The 22,969-nt window shown below is 38.1% G+C and overlaps 1 long non-coding RNA gene across 6 annotated transcripts in view; it reads left to right on the forward strand.

Moving 5' to 3' along the window:
• The first annotated feature begins 7,751 nt into the window (after positions 1-7,751).
• Positions 7,752-22,969, forward strand: part of LOC103236063 (uncharacterized) — a 237,813-nt gene continuing 222,595 nt past the window's right edge. For all 6 annotated transcript variants that reach the window (XR_012093400.1, XR_012093403.1, XR_012093399.1 and 3 more), the window contains exon 1: positions 7,752-7,888. This is a non-coding gene — a long non-coding RNA (uncharacterized lncRNA). The remainder of the gene's footprint in view (positions 7,889-22,969) is intronic.

Here is a 22,969-nt window from a genome sequence, read left to right on the forward strand (position 1 = left end):
TGAAGACATAAAATTAGGTTTATAAAAGTCATATTGTTAAGCTCTGTGAAACTCCAAAATTAAATCTGTCTTAAACCATTTCCTATTATATAATGTCACCCTTTTTGAATTTGCCATTTTTAAGTAGAATAAAGAAATTTTTACAAAATGATTGTGAACACAAAAATTATATTTTTTTCCCTGGAGATTTTAGACTTCCAGTGTAACCTAGATATCTGCATTTGCAAAAGTACAGGTTTCTTAATATTAGTCTCAATATTTTATTTGAAATCAAAGCCACTCTTCATGCTTGTTTTTTAAAAGTGTGTTTCCATTTAGTTTATCTTCAATTAACTCCCTTTTTTAAAAAGGAATTCTATTTTTCTTTGTTGAGAGGAAGAATTCAAGATAATATCCCTGAGTTGTTAATGTTCAGTCCAGAAAGGTTTTTTTCCTTCCCAGTGCTGACCTTTGTTATGCCGTAGTTATAGCAACAAGAAGAGTTCCTTCTGTCTGTCTGTTGTGTTCTCTTTCCAAACTAATGACAGTCTTTTATATGCTGTTGTGTAGTATGGGGAATGCTTTACGTGCATTGATTTCTTGATTTACTGATGCATTTAGCTAAACCAGCAATTTGAATGGAAATTTTTAAAATAAATGCAGTTAATTGAAATGGAATTTGCACATTATATTTGTTATTTATGGAATACAGATCATTTATTTAGGCATTTTTCTAGTTTGTCTTTGAACTTCCCTGATCAACTTGCAGTTTAACTTCTCAGTGACCAAGTTTATTTATCCTATCATTATATCTTCTTAATCAAAACAGGAAGAGAGCAAAGAGAAAGAGAGAGAATTACTCCCCTAGAAGGGGAGTAACATGATGTAAGAACACGTAGTTTTTCTTCCAACCTGGGTCATACAATCATTATGACCTTAGGCATTCTACCTCTCATTTTACCGATCTGGAATATCAGTTTAATTATAGTAATTACCTATCTCACAGGGTTTGTGAGGTTTAATTAATGTTAGCAAAGTGTTGGAGCTATTTAGTAGAACAGTACTATAAAAAGCAAACTACCTGAAAATCACAACTATGTTCTCCCTACATAGTACTTAATTTTACACACTTCTTTTCTTTTTCCTTCAGAGTTAATTTAACATTTATTGCTTCTTTTTTTCTGTCCCCTCCATATCTACGTCTATGGTCTTTGCTACTTGAGACTTACTTTGGATGTAAAACATAGCCTCTGTCCCACTTTTGTTAGATTGCACAATCACCTCCAGGAGCTCAACATTTCTGAATCTAACTGGATTGGGATTAACAGTAGTATCTGAGCAAGTAGCTGTGGCTACATACTTCCTTTAATTCCAGTTAGAAACTGCCAGTTAACAATCTGAATTTGATTCTCAAACACCTTGTGTTTGTATCCATGGTGTTAAAACAAACTGAATTAGACTTCCAGTTTTTTATTGAAAGTTGGAAGTTCTGTAAGTATTGTGTCTACATTCCATCCTGGAAATAGTAGCTGTAGCTATTATTAGTGATGGAGTCTCTAGTTTGCTGGCATTTTTAGCATTCCCTGCTATCTAACACTTGCCCACCTAAGCATTGGAATTTGTAACTTAAGGCAACTAAGTACACTTGTGCTAGCTGTTCACTGCACAACAATGCCTGGCCAAATGGGCAAGTAGGAGCTGGAATCCAGCCCATTGCTCTGCTTGCCAAGCCATGTTCTGGTGGGTCTAATTTGCAAAAAGGCATTCTAGGGGCTAGAAATGGCCTTATCAGTATCCCCATTATAGGTCAATTAAGTAAAGCAATGAACATTGCAGCCACCTTTATTTATATTAAAAAGTGAGCATCTCCTCTTTGAAATTATATCCCACAAGATTAGATTAATATTAAAATCATATTCAATTTTATCTATATCCCTTTTTTGTGAACCGATTTCACCTAAAACATATTCCAATATGAACTAATTTTCAAATAGAATGTAAATAATGTGAAATTTTCAATTGTATGAACTCATTACCTCTGAATCAGGAGTTATATTCCATTGAATATCAACAAAATGACTAGTAATGTGAATTGGATAGTCGTAATAACATTATATTTCTTTCTTTGGGAACAACTACTCTTTAAAAAGAGGGAGACACTGTTCAGACCCCAGTTCCTTTCTGTTATCTGCTAACATTTTATAGTAGTAGGACTGCTTGAAACAGCAGTCGTTTTTACCTATTTGTTACTTGGCTCTTTTAAAATGCATGATGATATGATGGCATTTCCTTTAAAATGTTTCTATTTTAAAAGATATCCTATTCCTGTAATTCTTGGCTACTTTATATTAGTGAAAAAGAAATAACTCTATTACCCAATGGGAACACTGATTGATTTACATACCTTTCTTTACCAAGTATCAAGAGTCCAACATTTGAGCAATGTCCTGCAAAAGCTAGCCTCTAGATATTTTACTGCATGCTAATCTCCTTGCAGAGGAAATCAGACAGGTATATTCATTCGTTAAAGAAAACAACATAACTTTATTCTTTAATAAAGAATACATAGAAAGAAGGTTTTGAGAATTCTGAGTACATGTAAGAGAAAATTACTCAAACTGGCTGGCTTAAATGATGAGGTCTCTTGTAGGGCAGACTCCAGGCAAGGAACAACCTGTGTGGCTTATAGATGTCACACATAATATAGGTTTCTTCCATCTCTTTGTTCATTTTTCCCATTATCTTATTTTTTCCTTCAAGTAGTTCCCTCACAGTTACTGCTCCAACATCATATTCTACAAATTAAAAAGCATTCAGGAAAAGAAAAGGACTTTCTTTTTTTTTTTATGTGTTTGTGTGTTTAGAGAGAGGAACTTTCCTAGAAGCACCACCACTGACTTCCGCTAAGATCCAATTACCCAAAATTGGGTTACGTGATGACACATAAACCAACCATTTTCAAACAGAATGAGATTGTCTTATTCCTAATAAGTATCTACCAGCCCTGGAACTAGAGGTGGAATCATTCTGAAACACGTGACAGTGTGAAGGATAGGAAATTCCTGAACATAGCCATGATTTGGTTAAGAAGGAAGAAGAAGATAGGGAATTGGATGGTTGTTGGTGAGACCAGTATCAGTGTCTGTTGTCTTATATAAGTCTATTATCACTTGATTTCTATTGTCTTAGAAAAACTAACCAGCCCTAAATCACATGAAGCATGTCAGATTACATATAACAAGAGAAAGTCAGTTTATGGATGCCAGCTCTTTATTATGAGTTAATTAGTGAATTATAATTTCAGCTATGAATGCCTATAAGCAGGATTTATTTTTAGCAACATGGCTTTCCCAGCAAAGTTTTGATTTACTGACCTATCTTTATTGAAACTTATCTCATGTTCATCATTGCAGACATTTTATACTGTGTTACATAAATCAGGGAGTATCTGAACTTGATCTATAAGATATAGGGCTATAGGATGTGAGGAGAAAGCAAAGAGAATGAGGAAGTTAAAAGAAATTAAAAGAAACAATTTAAAAATGGCAAGGTACATCTATTTCCATAATTAAGTATATCTTGAATATTTTCCTCTTATACCTTCTACTGGCCGTTAAAACTATTACCTTAACATATTTGCAAGTAATCAGAAGCAAAGTAAATAGCCAGTCCTTAAAATTTCAAGTTGATCCCCAAACTGACTCAAATTTGCAAAAATCTGGCATAATTTAAAAGTAAATAAATAGAAGCAACACTTAGCAGAAGGTTCCTAACATAAACAAAGCTGTGCACGTTTTGTTTATTTATGGGATCCATGCAAAGTGTCATATTCATTTAAAAATATTCAGCACGAGAGTGATTGATTTTAAAAATTGAATAGAATTAAGGAACATAGGCATTCTTTAAAATTTAAAGTTCTGTAACAGAAAGAATGGCTATTTTTTCTAGTATTATACTTGGGAAAACATTTTTCTCCTTTATGTCTGTTCTGATTTTTTTAAACGTTGACTGTGAGAAAAATAGCCGCCATTTTATTCAAAAGTGCATTTTAATTGTGAGGTAGCCAACCCCACTATTCATGTAATACCTGTATGTTGCTCAAGATTAAGTGTTAAATATTAAGTATGAAATCTCCTAAATTAATCTTTTTTATTCAATATATTTTTATAGCATTCTTAAAAGACAAAACATGTTAAAATCCCTATCTTTATGGAACTTATATTCTACTGCCATGTCTTAATTCAACTAATAGCCATTTACTCTTTCTTTCCAGCCTAGATTATTCTCTAGCACGTTTTAATTGAATAAGTATTTTTTGAACACATTATGTGCATGGCATAATGGCAAGTACTGAAGGAATGAGAAACTTCCTTGAAAAACTAACAATTTAATAGAGGGTACTCAGACAGGAAACACACAAAGACAGGTCTAATATTATAATTATCTCACCTCTTCTATAAAAAGAAGAATTTAAGTAAGTAGAGTGTAATAAAAACCAGACCCCAAAAATATCTATATTGTAAGTATCAATATAGTGTAATAAAAGCAATGAGGAAAGCCTGGATAATTTGGAGGTCTGGGATGCTCCAGAGGAAAACCTCACAAGAGAAGTCTTTGAAGTGTAATGACTAACAACTAGAGAAGGGGAGAAAGAATATTTGGCATAAAGGACAGGGTGTAAGCAAAAGCTGGGGAAACACAAGTGCATAGCAGAGCCCAGAAACGGTATGTTGTTGATTGTGGCTGCAGTAATGAGACATCAAGAAGACACAAGTGATGGGAAATGAGACCCAGAAAGAAGAATACTGTTAAATTGCATACAGCCTTTAAGGTTATGCTGAGGAAAAAGACCTGCTTAGGAGTAAAAAGAAGCCAATATATGTTGTTTATTTCAATATATCTGTACTCACTTGTGTGTTTTTGTTTATTTTTGTTTTAAAGTATCCTTCTGACTTACATTGGAGAAGATGATTTAAAGGAGGTGAGACATTTTGTCCCTTAGCAGCATTTTAGATAAAGATCCCAGCAAGAGGATGGAAGAGGAGGGAGACAATGAAGACAATTTGAGGAAAACCTACAGTTTGTTTGAAGGAAAGACGAACTTCAGAGGACAAGAAGGGTGATTCACAAAAAGTTATCTGGAAGGGAGATGTTAACCAAAAAAAAAATTCCCGAAAGAAAGGATATTCCTAAAGTGAGTGAACCATTGATGCTGAAAGGTCTACAAAGGCTTGAAAGAAGTTTCTAGGGGCAATTCTAGAGTTGTGCTCAGAGCAGTTTTTAACCACTAGTTGGTTTGGGAAGAGATGGGAAACTCTTATTTCTACTGCTGCTTGGAGTACAATGCCAAAATTGGCTTCTGCTCATTTGTGTGCCAAAACTATGGTTATTTCATGATTTATTTTATGGGAAATTATTATTTATTTTACGTGGAAAACCTGAAAAACTAGAGGCTTTTGCTACATATTTGACCTTGCCCCTGATTGAAACCAATAAATGTGGCAATAAGAAAAACTTGTCAGTAAACAGTTTCCAAGACCTAGTGGTTACATGGATAACTGCGCAGTCAAGATCATCCCTTTTCTGGTCTTCATACTGCCATCAAGATGATTTATGGGAGAAGAGAATCCCATAAATTCTAACCTTTGCATACTCCCCAACACTTACCTCCTCCACTACTGGCCAAAGACCATTAGGACTCATCTCTTTATATACTTTATTACTGTTGTGTCAGTCACAGCCATAAACCCTGGCTTCCCAGAGCATTGTTGATTTTTCACATTCCAGTTTCTATATATAGCTCTGTATATCCACCTTCTAGTAGCCATCTCCTGACACTGTTGGTTTTGGAGACTGAGTGTCTGCCATCAGCAAAGCCCCCTGTGTTCTCAATAGCTTCTCTGAAAATCCCCTTCATCTTGCTCTTGTTGAAATGTGGTTCTTTGGGAAGTACTTGCATGGCCTGTAGTGCTGTCAAATTGTGATCCTGGGGAAGGTTCATTCTTGCTCTTCATTGTCATTTCCAGACTCTTCCATGCTATTCAAACTCTGTTCTCCACTGCTGTAACAGTAATGTCATAAGACTACGCTCCCTACTTCTGTTTCTTGTTTAAATCATCTAAAGGCCTGAAGGGCTTTCTTCAATCCATGAAAACTTTAGCTGTAACTCTTGGTTCACACCACCACAACTCTTTCCTTGATTCTGAGTATTTTCAGTATTTAGCCATACAATTCTTCAAGTCCTCTTGCCTCCTTGATCAGCCCCCTTCGATTATGTTTTTCTCCCACCTCCCTTCTGTCACTAAACTCTGTGGTCACCCTCTGGAACCACTGTCTACTCATCACTTCCTGTATTTCTGGATCACTTCCTCAAATCATTGGCTCTCAAATATCCTTCAGTGGTCTCTCCCACTGAACCTACAATCCATTGATCCTGCCACTGTTACCGTCATCTTCCCATGCCTCTGTTTCCCTACGTACTCAGCTTGGTCAATCATTATAAACACTCCCTTTCAAACACTCTGAATTTTCCATGATCAATCATTTTGAACACTCTCTTTCCTAAACCTCAATTTATTTAGCTATCTCTTGGGTAAACCCTTACTTTGGGATTTGTAAGCTGTGTTTAATCAAAGTAAACACAGTAAAGGAATGCCTGCTCCATTCCCTTACCTGAATAGCCACATATGGCTGGAAAAATATTTACAAATCTAAGTCTCATATTAGCTTCATGGTAGTTACTCAAGTGGGCCTTTAATGTTGCAGAGCAATTATATTACATTTACTCTTCCTTTTTCTTTCTGTTTTATATCTTCTTTTCTCAAACCTCTAACACCATCTCCCTGTTCTTTATGCAAGTTTCTCCTTCACTGAGTTCATAGAAACTACTAGAATAGCAGTTTCCATGAGCTCCTGCTGTCATGTCTACTTACCTTCTAATATCTGTATATAGACATTCTTCCTTTCCTCCCACTGGAATACATTCTGCATGTTTCTCTTCAAAGACACACTCTCCCATTCTCACTGGACCACACATAGAGTCTCACTCCAGCAATTCTCCCCTCTTTGTCATCATCAAACTATTCCTCTCAACTGTAGTATTACTATTAGAATACATTTTTAAACAATTTAAACCATACTTTCTCCCTCTACCAATCACCCATTCACTCCTTAGATAGTTAATTTTTTTAAAAGAATGGTATATACCAATGTCATAATTTGCTTTTTTCCTTTATCTATTAAACTCACATTAGTCCATCTCTTTTCAAGGTTTCCAGTGACTGTACCTTGTTAAATTCAAACATCGACTTCAGTCTTCCTCTTATTTTACCCATCAGCAACATTTGATGTTCTCTTTCCAGGGCTTTTAGAAAACCAGTCCCCTGATTTATCTCCTACCCTGCTACCCTCCTAACACTGAAGTGACCCAGGGTTTAGACTTTAGACTACTTTTTCTTATCTGTTTACACTCACTATCTTTCTGATCTTATCCAGTCTCATGGCTTTAAATTTCATCTGTGCCCTAGACACTCCAAAATGTAAATCTCCAGTCAGGACTTTTATATCTAACTACTTTAAAATTCCACTTAAATTATCTACAATTAAACACCTCTCTCCCTTAACTACCCTAAAATGCACTCTTAGGTAATGGCAACTCCATCATTCTAGTTGCTCAGATCAGAAATCTTGGGGTCATTCTTGTTACTCTTTATCTATGTGATGGTTAATTTTATGTGTCAGAATGACTAAGCTAATAGATAGCTGGTAAAACATTATATCTGGGTGTGTCTTTGAGGGTGTTTCTGGAAGAGATTCACATTTGAATCAGTAAGCTGAGTGAAGATTGCCCTCACCAGTGCAAGAAGGCATCATCCAATCCACTGCTGAATTGAACAAAAAGCGGCAGAAGGTAGAATTCTCTCTCTTCTTGAACTGGGACCTGGGACATACACTTTCTCCTGCCCTCAGACATCTATGCTTCTGTTACTTGGTTTTCTGGACTTGGACTGGGAGTTATACCATTGGCTTCCCTAGTTCTGAGACTTTGGGGCCTGGACTGGAACTATACCACCAGCTTTCCTGGGCCTCCAGCTTGCAGATGGCAGATCACGGGACTTCTCAGTCTCCATGATCTCAAGAGACAATTTCTCATAACAAATCTCTCTCTCTCCTCTCTCTCTAAAAAGGGAACAAAAATGGAAGCTAAAGAAGCAACGAGAAAATAAGGGAATAAAAAGGCAAATTTTGAGGTGCAGTGATGAAAAACAGAATTCAATTCTGATTACCTATGATTACCTGTATTGTTTCATTGAAGCAAGAGGTGAGGAGTATCTGGTAAATGTAAGGGCAGATTCAATGCATAAAATCAGTGGTAAATATCTGAAACATTAGCTTTGGAAAGCAAGGAGGGAAGTCTAGGACTTAATATAATATATGTAGCATATTAAATGCTCAATGAGTATGTGTTGGCTTGAATTCAATTAAGTAAACAAAAGAAGGGTAAGCTGGTTGAAAGCAATATTGATAGTTCAATATGAAAGAAATGAATGTATACCTTTGCAGTGGATTTTCAGCTGCTCAGGAGCAGAATGCTAAGAAATGTGTTCTTGGATTCATGCAGAGTAGATGATATGAGTGTGGTCAAACTTCATGAAGATGAGAGAATTAGTATATGTTGATCTGCTGCTAACAGTAACAGCAAATGCTTAGCGAGCTCTTGGGCAAATATTTCATCTGTACTCATCTCTTCATGTTCACAATAGCCTTACTTGATGCATACCTTACTTAACAACCCCCATTTTCCAGATAAGGAAAATAAGATTAAATAACTCCCTCAAGTGTAGCTGAGATTCTCCAGTGTTTTAAACTCTGTTGACATTTGGTATGCTTTTCTGGTTCTGAACTTCGAGGAGATGAATCAAAATTCCCTTTATTCATAATATGTTAGCTATAGGCTTTGGGTTCAAATTCTTAAATTTCTTCTGTGGTAATTTTGGCATTTAAAATATACCCTATTTAATCTTCACAACTTTTTAAAATATTTTGAAGTTTTATAAATATAAAATGAATTATGTTCCATAATAATCTGATATTATCTTTTAAAAAATCTTACAAAGAATGTATTTGAAAATATATATAAGCCAGGATGTGGCTGGTAGGTCAGAAGAACAGGGTAGAGTAGGGCCAAAATTGATGATAAAAAGATGAAGTTTAGTTACACAAATTATCACTATGCTCAGCACTCTCTACATATAAATAATTATTGGTCAGTCAGGATATTTTATTTCACTTATCTAATAATGTATACTGCTCATGTCTGTTTCTGGCACCCCATTGATTTTTCTCCTTTTTGTTATGAAATATAACAGGTATGTTAAAAATAATAGGGAATAATATAATTAATATCATATAATCTTTACATATATTTTAAAACATCAATTTTTTTCCATTTCTTCAGAATTTTGAAAAGTAAGTGAAACAAAAGTTACAGGTAGATTTGAAAGCCTTTTTATATTCACACACTCTCTCTCTCTCTGGTTGGGTACATGATTCTGTACATATTCTTTACATATATGTAGCAATACTATTATATGGTGACCATAATTCTGCAACTTGTGATTTTAGGGTTTTTCCATCTTCAAATTTTCCAACACACTTAACAGGTTCATTTCTTGAGATTAACATTGGTTATTCCCTGTTCCAGGAGCATATTTCTTTCCTTCAGGTTTCAGCATGGCTAACTTCAAGTCTTTTCTCAAATGTTGTTTTTTCAATAAGACCTACATTTTCCCACTTTTTATGGAAAGTCCAACCCACTACTTCACCTCTTCTCACCCCAGTTCAGGCATTGTGATCTTGCGCACATAATTATTTTTTCCCTATAGATTTTATCAACATTTCAGTTAAAATGTGCTGCACTGCCTAGATTTTTCCTTTACTCCCCAAGGAGAGTCACTCATTCCTCTATTGCTGGTGGTGACTTATAAAGCTAAACTAAGTTCCCCTCCAATAATTGCCCTGAACTAAGAGAGCAGCCTCACTGAAGGTTATGTCCCTCCTATGGGGCAGCCTGCATACAATGATTAGCCTTTGCAAGAGACTTGATTGTCTATCCCCCATGCCTAACGTTGCAATAACTATAATGGGCCAGCCAAACTCTAGAACATCCTGTAGGATCAGCTGAATCTTCTGTTGCAACTGCATCACAGTTCAGCTTCTGCTTCTGACCAGTTCTTCTCCTCTCATACCTCACAATTGTTTCTGAGATCTCTATCCAATACTCCTTGTGTACACACCTTTTCTTGGTATCAGAGTTCTTTGGAAATTGACCTATGACTTTTGTACTAGAACTGATCCTAGAAAGCAGAATCTAAAATGGGATGTCTGTAGGTTCATGATTTTATTTGGTCAGCTGCCAATAAAAACTCCTTCAGTGGAGGTAGATGGAATATTGTTAGGTCCAGATATTTGGTTGCAGTGAAATTATTAAAATTTTCAGTGATGTGGAACTGGGAACAGATAGGCATTAAGAGCAATTCACTGGCAGGTAAGCTGTCCTAGGAGTTTGAATTTTTCAGGGATAATAGTAATTTTAAGAAATTTGGAATTAGATGGCTATTTCTTCAGGCCAATGATACATGGAGAATGGCAAGAGAAGTGTGAGTGTTTTTAACAACTAATATAAAAAGGGTCTCCTGTGGCCAGAGGAGAGCAAAAGCTAGAGATTCAACACCTAATTAAAGAGCAGCACACTCTTTAAAAAGTGGAATCCTCAACTCCAGGATCTGCCATGCCAAGATTAGGTCCCTGATTTGGAAAGAGTAGAACTTTGAAAACTGGGATGCGGATATCTGGATTGAAGCACTTCCAAACTTTAAATCTCCAGATTCTCTTGAACTCTTTGAGACTGTCACAGTGATACACTCCTCTTTGCTAATTAATAGGCTAGCCTACCTTTGCTTGAGATGTCTTCCTTGCGAGACCAATTGTGCTCCCTTTAGGATATGCCACCACTCTCCATCCCCCATGTCCCAAACAGTAAGCCAATAACTGGGTTAAGTCATAACCTAATCCATCAGGGGAAGTGCTGAAGTGGCAAAGGGATTGTAACCTGAAGGAAAAACTAGCCAGTGTATAGTGGCAGCATCCAGAAGAGTATACATGGGACTGGATTCTGAGGATGCTGGATAAAAGAGAGTTTATTGATGTGAGAACACTCTACAGGTTACACGATTTAAAACCTATGCAAGGTCTCTGGGATGTGGAGCAAGCAAGGTACTAGGATGACTCCTAGAAGCTTAGAGAAAGTAATGGACTGCACTCTGTGAGGTTGAAGTGCCAGAACTACTTTATCTTACAGATGTAGAGGGATCAAAGGGCTCATAGAAGTGGGCATGCTAGAGTGGTTACACTAACTAGGTCAGAAAACCTACCAGACCACTATGATCCATGAGAGGAAATTTCATTTACCAAAGGAAAAACGCATATGCTGGTGAGAAGGGCATGGGCATTACTGAGAAGCTCAGTGGTGGCTGTCTTCTATCAGCCAGGGATGAGGGTAAGAGATGCTCTTAATAACTGGGCTCACTGATAACAATGGGACTCATAGGATCCCTAATTAATAGAGACCAGGTGGCAGTGCTGAACTGTCAGACACCAGTTGGGGCAATTATTATAATGAGCAGCAACATCAGAGTGGCAGCCAGGAGAGAGAACCTGCGGAGAGCTATAGAGGTGGTTAACAGAATACAGCGTGTCTAGGTACAGTAAGACATATGTGCAGCCAACAAAGGCATAATGTATACAACCAAAATAAAGGATGGAAGATGAGGATGCTGAGGGAAGTCACCCAAATAAAATGTTTCAATCCCTTTTCCAGATTCCAATGCTGAGCCAGTTTTGCAGACCTTGAAATTGCTGCTTGCAGGCTAGACTTTTGCCTCAGAAGGAAGAAACCTGCCACACCACAGAAAGTACACAGTAATGATTCTCCCAGTTCCTCCCAATCGGACCTTGCCATTTACTTGGGTAATTGTACAGTGAAGTAAGGGAGAAAGAAAAACATACTTCAAGATTTGCTAGACACAAGGTCCGAGCTGACATAGATACCTGGGAGGCCCAAAGCAGCAACACTCTCCTGCTTGGGAGAGGACGGTACTGATTAAATGGCGTCAAGTCCCAGGTGTGGCTCATGGTGGACTCACTGGGACCACTGGTTTTGCAGACTCACTTGGTTTCTGAATGAAAAATTGAAATAGAAATAGACATAATTAGGCTTTGAAAATACCCCACATTTGTTCTTTGGCCACAGGCTAAGAGCTATCATGGTGGGAAAAGCAAAAAGTCAAAGTCACTGGGACTTGCCCCTCACAGTGGTCACGGATTAATTGCTATTGAAACCAGGGGAGAGTAAGCAAATTATTGCCACTATTAAAGACATAATAGATTCAAGATTAGTGACTTGCATTATGTTTTCATTTAATTTTCCAAACAGTTCTCTAGAAAATCCAGATGGATCCTGGGTTTATGGCTTACTATAACTCAAAAGGAAACCCCAGGTGCAGTTGCTTTGCTAGATAGGCTATTTCTACTAGAACCAGTTAACAATGCTTGCCATCCATGGTATGTAGTAAGTGATCTAGCCAGGGTATTCTCTTCCACCTCTTCAGAAAAGGAGGGCAAGATACCATTCATATTCACTCTGAATGGACAAGAGTATACTTTTCAGTTTTCATAAGCACTACCTTAACACTCCTGTCCTGAATCAAGAAGTAGTCTGAAAGTATCCAAATGCAGATTCTATCGGCCTCCTTGTCATATTCTTAGAGTGAGAAAACTTCCAACAGGGGGCACAATGAGCATCTCTTAGTCATTAAACTTAGTCATCAAGCTATCATTTTGGGCTACTTGTACCTATTTCCTTCTGTTCGCTTAGTTGTTCTTTCCAAGAGCATCCTCCAAAACACTCCTGAATTGCAAATCACTGAGTCTGACAGCCTGATTTCTCAGGAACTGGGCTTCACCAACTTTTAACCTACCATAGTATTTAACTCATTTATTGCTCTTACTGTTTATTTTCTCTTTCCCTCCTGTAGAATGTGAGGTCCATGAGGGTGAGAATTTTTCTTTGCTTTCCATCCGGATGTAACTCAACACCTACAACAGATTCTGGTTCATTAAATACACTCAAGAAACATTTGACTAAATGTATATTGCATAAAGAAGCTTAACTTATTAACATTAACTTTTGGATATTATGACTGGTGTCACAACTGATGCCTCTGAAAACCATTTGTCCTTTAGAGCATCTTGCTACATGATTTAAACCTTTGGAAATCTGCTCTTTGAAAACTTAAGGCTTTGTTTTAATCAAGTGACCTTGTCATTTGCGATTAATTTTTAGTTTTGGCTTGGCGCAGTGGCTCACGCCTGTAATCCTAACACTTTGGGAGGTCAAGAGGTATAGATTGCCTGAGCTCAGGAGTTCGAGACCAGTCTGGGCAACATGGTGAAACCCTGTCTCTACTAAAAATACAAAAATTAGTTCAGCATGGTAGTGGACACCTGTAATTCCAGGTACTCATGAGTCTGAAGCAGGATAATCGCTTGAACCCAGAAGGTGGAGGTTGCACTGAGCAGAGATCAAGTGCCTGAATGACAGAGTGAGGCTCTGTTTCAAAAATAAAAATTAATAGTTTTATAATCCTTAAAATTATCTAAACAATACATGTTTATTTTTACTCAAAGAACATAGAGACACATAATGGAAAGGTAGTCACAACTTAGAGATAAATACTATTGGATGACTATTCCTTAATACTTCTAAGTATTATATTGATGCATTTTAAAGTTTACCGGTATAAAATATTATGTATGGATTCTTGTTATTAATATCTTTCCCTTTTGTTTTGTTTGGTTACTTATACTACCTCCAGCCCAATTGCTTTCCCCATGATCAAGGTTATATTCTACTTTTCTCCATGCATATGTAATCATTTCCAAATATGGTTATACCTTTTGGGTTTTGGTATACTTTGTTTTAGGTATTGGGAGGGACAGAGGCGCCACCCAGATTGCTGCTCAATGAAGGACTAAAAGCTGGGCGGTGGGGGTGCTATCAGTAGATGCCTCAGTCCCTTCACTGATTACTAGCTTCAGAGAACTGCCTCACCCATGGTCACACTATTTCCTAAGAAGCCCACATCAAATGACTAATCTAGTTAAGAGTGTGACTGACTGGCCATTTGGACCTGATGCAGGGACACTCTGATGGCCGTTTTAGCTCTAGACCTCCCCACTGGGTCAGCCAAAATTCTCATCAGGCTTGCTTCACAACTCAATTTCACCCTCTGCCCAATTTTGCTTTTTTCCTCCCCTGTTTATAAATGTTAATTGCAAGACACTTCCAAATAAATATCTTAAACTTCATCTCAGATTCTGCTTCCTGGAAAATCTAACCTGTGTAAGGGATCATACCATGTATTCATTTCTGCTTCTGCTTTTCTCTCTCACTATAATCACAGACTCTGACCCAGACGATTGACATAGAACTAAGGCTTTCTTTTGAATGACTATGTAATTTTCCAGCATTTTCATGCACCACAATTTGTTCAACTTTCCATACTAGGGAACATTCTAGTAGTTTCCAAATTTTATTTTTAAACATACAAAAAGTTCTGAAATAAATGTCCCTGTCACAGATCAGTTTAAACTCAAAATTACATGATTACTTGCTTCCAAAGTTGCTATTACATTTTTTTCACTAGTTAGTTATTTTTTTTTTAAATGAAGTTCACATTACTCCCCTTATCTTTATGTACTTTTTGAGAGTTCCAATGTTATCAACACAAGTCAATAATTTTTTAAATCCATGGCTAATTTCTATAGAATTAAAGTCTTCCACAATTTTTTGGTCATTCCTCTTTTCCTAATTTTGTGAAATATATGAAAAAAGTACTATCAGTATTCTTTAACTGGGATAAATCACTCACACAAAAGTAACAAGGCTACATTTAATCCTCTCTTAATCTAATTTACATGCAATGAAAAAATATTAAAAACTGTAAAATTTGAAATCACAAACACTAGGTTGGAATCCTGGCTATACAAAACATTACATGTGCAATATCCAACTTACTCAAACTCTCTCAATTTCAGTTTTCTCCTGTGTAAAATGTGAATGCCTTGCTGGGTTTTAGTGAGAGCTGGGTTTTAGTGAGAACTAGAAATTTTGTAGGTTCATTATCTGGCAAAGTGCTTTGCATAGAGAAGGTAGTCTATAAATCATTATTATTATTTTTTTCATGTTCTTGGATTTTCACACAGGGGTGTGTGTGTGCATGTGTGTGTGTATATGTATCAATGCTATACTCATGTTTTTTTCTAATAGTGTTTTTTTTTTTTTTCTTAAAGAAACCCACATTTGTTCTGCTTTATGGAGGTAAAGAATACTTTAGGTACTTAGGTTGGTGCAAAAATAATTGCAGTTTTGGACCATGAAATTTAAATCCTTATGACTAGGTTCAAACATATCTTTATTAATCAAAATAGGAACCATTATGATCAACACATTTTTGCCACTGAGAAATAAGTTTGCTTATTCCTGTAGCATAAAAATCCATACTTCAGGATTTGACAAACTCTTGGAAAGAATTTTCTGCATCCTCTTGGCTGTGGAAGTGTTTTACATGCAAACAGTTGTGCAGATGCTTGAAGAAGTGGTAGTTGGTTGATGAGAAGTCAGGTGAATATGAAGGATGAGCCAAAACTTGGTGGCCCAATGCGTTCAACTTTTGAAGCGTCAGTTGTGTGATGTGTGGTTGGACGTTGTCATGGAGAAGAATTGGGCCTTTTTTTTTTTTTTTTTTACTATAAGTTCTAAGGTACATGTGCACAACGTGCAGGTTTGTTACATAGGTATACATGTGCCATGTTGGTGTGCTGCACCCATTAACTCGTCATTCCATTAGGTATATCCCCTAATGCTATCCCTCCCCGCTCCCTTCCCACAATAGGACCTGGTGCGTGATGATCCCCTTCCTGTGTCCAAATGATCTCATTGTTCAATTCCCATCCATGAGTGAGAACATAAGGTATTTGGTTTTCTGTTCTTGTGATAGTTTGCTGAGAATGATGGTTTCCAGCTGCATCCATGTCCCTACAAAGAACATGAAACTCATTCTTTTTTGTGGCTGCATAATATTCCATGGTGTATATATGCCACATTTTCTTAATCCAGTCTGTCACTGATGGACATTTGGGTTGATTCCAAGTCTTTGCTATTGTGAATAGTGCCACAATAAACATACATGTGCATGTATCTTTATAGCAGCATGACTTATAATCCCTTGGGTATATCCCCAATAATGGGGTGGCTGGGTAAAATAGTATTTCTAGTTCTAGATCCTTGAGGAATCGCCACACTTTTCCACAATGGTTGAACTAGTTTACAGTCCCACCAACAGTGTAAACGTGTTCCTATTTCTCCACATCTTCTCCAGCACTTGTTCTTTCCTGATTTTTTCATGATTGCCATTCTAACTGGTGTGAGATGGTATCTTATGGTTTTGATTTGCATTTCTCTGATGGCCAGTGATGATGAGCATTTTTTCATGTGTCTGTTGGCTGTATGAATGTCTTCTTTTGAGAAGTGTCTGTTCATATCCTTTGTCCACTTTTGATGGGGTTGTTTGTTTTTTTCTTGTAAATTTGTTTGAGTTCTTTATAGGTTCTGGATATTAGCCCTTTGTCAGACGAGTAGATTGCAAAAATTTTCTCCCATTTTGTAGGTTGCCTGTTCACTCCGATGGTAGTTTCTTTTGCTGTGCAGAAGCTCTTTAGTTTAATTAGATCCCATTTGTCAATTTTGGCTTTTGTTGCTGTTGCTTTTGGTGTTTCAGACATGAAGTCCTTGCCCATGCCTATGTCCTGAATGGTATCACCTAGGTTTTCTTCTAGGGTTTTTATGGTATTAGGTCTAACATTAAGTCTCTAATCCATCTTGAATTAATTTTCGTATAAGGAGCAAGGAAAGGATCCAGTTTCAGCTTTCTACTTATAGCTACCCAATTTTCCCAGCACCATTTATTAAATAGGGAATCCTTTCCCCATTTCTTGTTTTTGTCAGGTTTGTCAAAGATCAGATGGCTGTAGATGTGTGGTATTATTTCTGAGGGCTCTGTTCTGTTCCATTGGTCTATATCTCTGTTTTGGTACCAGTACCATGCTGTTTGGGTTACTGTGGCCCCCTCTATTGACTAGTGCCAGTTGCAGGCATTGCAGTTTTTGGTGCATCTCATCGACTTGCTAAGCATAGTCCTCAGATGTAATGGTTTCACCGGGATTCAGAAAGCTGTAGTGGATCAGACCATCAGCAGATCAACAAACAGTGGCCACGACCTTTTTTTGGTGCAAGATTGGATTTAGGAAATGCTTTGGAGCTTCTTCCCGGTCCAACCACAAGGCTGGTCATCACTGGTTGTCATATAAAACCCACTTTCATCACACGTCACAATCCTATCAAGACATGGTCCATCGTTGTTGCATAGAATAAGAGAAGACAACACTTCAAAATGATGATTTTTAAAATTTTCATTCAGCTCATGAAGCACCCACTTATTGAGCTTTTTCACTTTTTCATTTGCTTAAAATGCTGAGCGACCCTGGAATGGCTGACGTTGAGTTCTTCGGCAACTTTTCTTGTGTGCTTGTAAGAGGATCGGCTTCGATGATTGCTCTCAGTTGGCGGTTGTTAACTTCCAATGGTTGGTCACTACGCTCCTCAGCTTCAAGGCTCTCGTCTCCTTTGCAAAACTTCTTTAACTACCACGGTACGTTCATTAGCAGTTCCTGGGCCAAATGCATTGTTGATACAGAAAGTTGTCTCTGCTGCTTTATGACCCATTTTTAAATTGAATAACAAAATCACGAGGGCGGAGCAAGATGGCAGAATAAGAACAGCTCTAGTCTCCAGCTCCCAGCGCGAGCGACACAGAAGATGGGTGATTTCTGCATTTTCAACTGAGGTACCGGGTTCATCTCACTAGGTAGTGCCGGACAATCGGTGCTGGTCAGCTGCTGCAGCCTGACCAGTGAGAGCTGAAGCAAAGTGAGGCATCGCCTCACCTGGGAAGTGAAAAGGGGAAGGGAATCCCTTCTCATAGCCAGGGGAACTGAGACACACAACACCTGGAAAATCGGGTAACTCTCACCCCAATACTGTGCTTTACCAAGGGTCTTAGCAAACGGCACACCAGGAGATTATATTCCACACCTGGCTGGGAGGGTCCCATGCCCATGGAGCCTCCCTCATTGCTAGTACAGCAGTCTGTGATCTAACTGCAAGGCAGCAGTGAGGCTGGGGGAGGGGCGCCCGCCATTGCTGAGGCTTAAGTAGGTAAACAAAGCCGCTGGGAAGCTCGAACTGGGTGAAGCCCACAGCAGCTCAAGGAGTCCTGCCTGTCTCCGTAGACTCCGCCTCTGGGGACAGGGCACAGCTAAACAAAAAAAAAGCAACAGAAACCTCTGCAGATGCAAATGACCCTGTCTGACAGCTTTGAAGAGAACAGTGGATCTCCCAGCACGGAGGTTGAGATCTGAGAACGGACAGACTGCCTGCTCAAGTGGGTCCCTGACCCCTGAGTAGCCTAACTGGGAGACATCTTCCACTAGGGGCAGACCGACACCCCACACTTCACACAGTGGGGTACACCCCTGAGATGAAGCTTCCAAAGCAAGAACCAGACAGGAACACTCGCTGTTCAGCAATATTCTATCTTTCGCAGCCTCTGCTGCTGACACCCAGGCAAACAGGGTCTGGAGTGGACCTCAAGCAATCTCCAACAGACCTACAGCTGAGGGTCCTGACTGTTAGAAGGAAAACTAACAAACAGGAAGGACACCCACACCAAAACCCCATCAGTATGTCACCATCATCAAACACCAGAGGCAGATAAAACTACAAAGATAGGGAAAAAGCAGGGCAGAAAAGATGGAAATTCAAAAAAAAGAGCACATCTCCCCCTCCAAAGGAATGCAGCTCATCGCCAGCAATGGATCAAAGCTGGATGGAGAATGACTTTGACGAGATAAGAGAAGGCTTCAGTCCATCAAACTTCTCAGAGCTAAAGGAGGAATTACGTACCCAGTACAAATAAACCAAAAATCTTGAAAAAAGAATGGAAGAATGGATAACTAGAAAAATCAATGCAGAGAAGGCCATAAACGAACTGACAGAGATAAAAACCATGACACGAGAAATACGTGACAAATGCACAAGGTTCAGTAACCAACTCGATCAACTGGAAGAAAGAGTATCAGCGATTGAGGATCAAATGAATGAAGTGAAGCAAGAATGACAAACCTGAGAGAAACAAGAAATGGGGAAAGGATTCCCTATTTAATAAATGGTGCTGGGAAAATTGGCTAGCCATAAGTAGAAAGCTGAAACTGGATCCTTTCCTTAAACCTTATACGAAAATTAATTCAAGATGGATTAGAGACTTAAATGTTAGACCTAATACCATAAAAATCCTAGAAGAAAACCTAGGTAGTACCATTCAGGACATAGGCATGGCAAAGACTTCATGTCTAAAACACCAAAAGCAACGGCAGCAAAAGCCAAAACTGACAAATGGTATCTAATTAAACTAAAGAGCTTCTGCACAGCAAAAGAAACTACCATCAGAGTGAACAGGCAACCTACAGAATGGGAGACAAATTTTGCAATCTACTCATCTAACAAAGGGCTAATATCCAGAACCTACAAAGAACTCAAACAAATTTACAAGAAAAAAACAAACAACCCCATCAAAAAGTGGGCCAAGGATATGGACAGACATTTTGGGAGTTATACCTGATGTAAATGACGAGTTGATGGGTGCAGCACACCAACATGGCACAAGTATACATATGTAGCAAACCTGCACGTTGTGCACATGTACCCTACAACTTGAAGTTTAATAATAATAAATAAATTAAAAAAAAAAAGAAGACAATCATACAGCTAACAGACACATGAAAAAATGCTCATCATCACTGACCATCAGAGAAATGCAAATCAAAACCACAATGAGATACCATCTCACACCAGTTAGAATGGCGATCATTAAAAAGTCAGGAAACAACAAGTGCTGGAGAGGATGTGGAGAAATAGGAACACTTTTACACTGTTGGTGGGATTGTAAACTAGTTCAACCATTATGGAAAACAGTATGGTGATTCCTCAAGGATCTAGAACTAGATGTACCATATGACCCAGCCATCCCATTACTGGGTATATAGCCAAAGGATTATAAATCATGCTGCTATAAAAACACATGCACATGTATGTTTATTGTGGCACTATTCACAATAGCAAAGACTTGGAATCAACCCAAATGTCCATCAGTGACAGACCGGATTAAGAAAATGTGGCACATATACAAAATGGAATACTATGCAGCCATAAAAAAGGATGAGTTTGTGTCCTTTGTAGGGACATAGATGCAGCTGGAAACCATCATTCTTAGCAAACTATCACAAGAACAGAAAACCAAACACCGCATGTTCTCACTCATAGGCGGGAACTGAACAATGAGATCACTTGGACTCAGGAAGGGTAACATCACACACCGGGGCCTATCATGGGGAGGGGGGAGGGGAGAGGGATTGCATTGGGAGTTATACCTGATGTAAATGACGAGTTGATGGGTGCTGACGAGTTGATGGGTGCAGCACACCAACATGGCACAAGTATACATATGTAACAAACCTGCACATTATACACATGTACCCTAGAACTTAAAGTAAAATAATAATAATAATAATAATAAAAGATAAAAGAGGAAAAAGAAATGAACAAAGCCTTCAAGAAGTATGGGATTATGTGAAAAGACCAAATCTATATCTGATTGGGGTGCCTGAAAGTGAGGGGGAAAATGGAACCAAGTTGGAAAACACTCTTCAGGATATCATCCAGGAGAACTTCCCCAACCTAGTAAGGCAGACCAACATTCAAATTTAGGAAATACAGAGAATGCCACAAAGATACTCCTTGAGAAGAGCAACTCCAAGACACATAATTGTCAGATTCACCAAAGTTGAAATGAAGGAAAAACTGTTAAGGGCAGCCAGAGAGAAAGGTCGGGTTACTCACAAAGGGAAGCCCATCAGACTAACAGCAGATCTCTGGGCAGAAACTCTCCAAGCCAGAAGAGAGTGGGGGCCAATATTCAACATTCTTAAAGAAAAGAATTTTCAACCCGGAATTTCATATCCAGCAAAACTAAGTTTCATAAGTGAAGGAGAAATAAAATCCTTTACAGATAAGCAAATGCTTAGAGATTTTCTCACCACCAGGCCTGCCTTACAAGAGACCCTGAAGGAAGCACTAAACATGGAAAGGAACAACCGGTACCAGCCATTGCATAACCATGCCAAAATGTAAAGACCATCGATGCTAGGAAGAAACTGCATCAACTAACGAGCAAAATAACCAGTTAATATCATAATGACAGGATCGAGTTCACACATAACAATATTAACCTTAAATGTAAATGGACTAAATGCTCCAATTAAAAGACACCGACTGGCACACTGGATAAAGAGTCAAGACCCATCAGTCTGATGTATTCAGGAGACCCATCTCACATGCAGAGACATACATAGGCTCAAAATAAAGGGATGGAGGAAGATCTACCAAGCAAATGGAGGACAAAAAAAAGCGGGGGTTGCAATCCTAGTCTCTGATAAAACAGTCTTTAAACCATCAAGGATCAAAAGAGACAAAGAAGGCCATTACATAATGGTAAAGGGATCAATTCAACAGGAAGAGCTAACTATCCTAAATATATATGCACCCAATACAGGAGCACCCAGATTCATAAAGCAAGTCCTTAGAGACTTACAAAGAGACTTAGACTCCCATACAATAATCATGGGAGACTTCAACACCCCACTGTCAACATTAGACAGATCAATGAGACAGAAAGTTAACAAGGATATCCAGGAATTAAACTCATCTCTGCACCAAGTGGACCTAATAGACCTCTACAGAACTCTCCACCCCAAATCAACAGAATATACATTCTTCTCAGCACCACATTGCACTTATTCCAACATTGACCATATAATTGGAAGTAAAGCACTCCTCAGCAAATGTACAAGAACAGAAATTATAACAAACTGTCTCTCAGACCTCTAAGTTCCTTAGAACTCAGGACTAAGAAACTCAATCAAAACCACTCAACTACATGGAAACTGAACAACCTGCTCCTAAATGACTACTGGGTACATAACAAAATGAAGGCAGAAATAAAGATGTTCTTTGAAACCAATGAGAACAAAGATACAACATACCAGAATCTCTGGGACACATTTAAAGCAGTGTGTAGAGGGAAATTTATAGCACTAAATGCCCACAAGAGAAAGCAGAAAAGATCTAAAATTGACACTCTAACATCACAATTGAAAGAACTAGAGAAGCAAGAGCAAACATATACAAAAGCTAGCAGAAGGCAAGAAATAACTAAGATCAGAGCAGAACTGAAGGAGATAGAGACACAAAAAACCCTCCAAAAAATCAATGAATCCAGGAGTTGGCTTTTTGAAAAGATCAACAAAATTGATAGACCGCTAGCAGGAGTAATAAAGAAGAAAAGAGAGAAGAATCAAATAGATGCAATAAAAAATGATAAAGGGGATATCACCACTGACCCCACAGAAATACAAACTACCATCAGAGAATACTATAAACACCTCTATGCAAATAAACCAGAAAATCTAGAAGAAATGATTAATTTCCTGGACACTTACACTCTCCCAAGACTAAACCAGGAAGAAGTTGAATCCCTGAATAGACCAATAGCAGGCTCTGAAATTGAGGCAATAATTAATAGCCTACCAACCAAAAAAGTACAGGACCAGATGGATTCACAGCTGAATTCTACCAGAGGTACAAGGAGGAGCTGGTACCATTCCTTCTGAAACTATTCCAATCAATAGAAAAAGAGGG

Source organism: Chlorocebus sabaeus, chromosome 7 (assembly GCF_047675955.1).
Source record: "Chlorocebus sabaeus isolate Y175 chromosome 7, mChlSab1.0.hap1, whole genome shotgun sequence".
NCBI lineage: Eukaryota > Metazoa > Chordata > Mammalia > Primates > Cercopithecidae > Chlorocebus > Chlorocebus sabaeus.